General features: G+C 35.8%; 1 protein-coding gene across 2 annotated transcripts in view; it reads right to left on the bottom strand.

Annotated features, from left to right (window-relative positions):
- ZNF133 (zinc finger protein 133) overlaps nt 1-1,348 on the bottom strand; it is an 11,213-nt gene that overhangs the window by 8,414 nt on the left and 1,451 nt on the right. The gene's annotated exons all lie outside the window — the stretch shown is intronic.

Genomic DNA, 1,348 nt, shown 5'->3' with positions numbered 1-1,348 from the left:
AGGTAAACATCTTTCTGATATTCTCATTGGCACTTAACAACAACAACTCCAAGAAGACATAATAAGAATACTTATGTGAATGTGCCTTTTTAAACACAGCATCTGAATCAGTGAGGCAAAATCATATAGAAATGCAAAGAGAAACAGGCAAATCCATTATTATAATGGGAGATGTCAGTACCCCTCTTTTAATAATTGAAATATCCGTTAGTAATTGAAAAATCTACCATGTAGAAAATCAGAAACCAATGTACAGCACCATCAATTACTGGGATCTAACTGACATTTATAGAATACAGCCACTAACAGCAAAATACACATTATTTTCAAGCTCACATGGAACATCCACCAAAACAGATGGCTTCCTGGGCCATAAAACATACCCTAGCAACCTGAAAAACAGAAATCATACAAAATATATTCTAAGACCACAAAGTATATTCTGAGACCAAATATCAGTAACAGAAATATAGCTAAGAAATCTCAAAATGTAAGGTGAATAACAACAAACACATGGGTCTAAGAAGTCTCAAGAAAATTGAAAAATATCTTGAACTAAATGAAAAAGAAAATAAAACAATAAAATTTGTGGGATTCAGAAAAAGCAAAAAGAAGCAAATTTATTGACTGTAATGCATGTATCAGATAAAATCTGGTATGTCCATACCGTGGAGTTGTTAGTTAGCAGTAAAAAGAAATGAACTATCAAGCTAAGAGAAAAAAGCTAGTCCAAATAGCTACTATGATTTCAACTATATAACATTCTAGAAAATGCAAAACTCTTATAAAACCAAAATATAATAAACCTAATGCCTTCAAGTTGATTCCAACTCACAGCGACTCTATGTAGAGTTTCCAAAATTGTAAATCATCTTTCTGCACTGAGGGATCCAGACCCGGATAACAAAGATGAAACACACTTACAGCAAAAGACAGTAGCAGTAAACATGCCAGAAGTGGCAGTGACAACAACTAGACCTGGAGAGTGGAGTAGAGCAGAGATGAAGAGCTGCACCCACAGGGGACATAGCAATCCCATGAGTTCCAGAGGTAGAAGGAATTTCTGCCCCAGAGAGACACCATGGAGCATTCAGAGTAAACACCTGTACTGGGAAGGTAAGCAGGTTCCTTTGCTGGAAGCCCTCCCAGACCTGCCCATGTATCCTTTTGTTTACATCTTTCTCTGCTATAATGAAATTGTTATTGCAGGTATGGAGATTCTGGGTATTTTGAGCATCACACAATGAATCATCAAAATCAGAAGAGAGCATGCTGTTGGGTGGCTGATGTCAGAAATAATAAAGATGATTCCTAAAGTCAAAATTACAGTAAAAAAATACAGCCATTA

Source organism: Chrysochloris asiatica, unplaced genomic scaffold (genome assembly GCF_000296735.1).
Source record: "Chrysochloris asiatica unplaced genomic scaffold, ChrAsi1.0 scaffold00039, whole genome shotgun sequence".
NCBI lineage: Eukaryota > Metazoa > Chordata > Mammalia > Afrosoricida > Chrysochloridae > Chrysochloris > Chrysochloris asiatica.
Note: the sequence above shows the minus strand (reverse complement) of the source record. Positions and strands in the feature narration are given on the sequence as shown.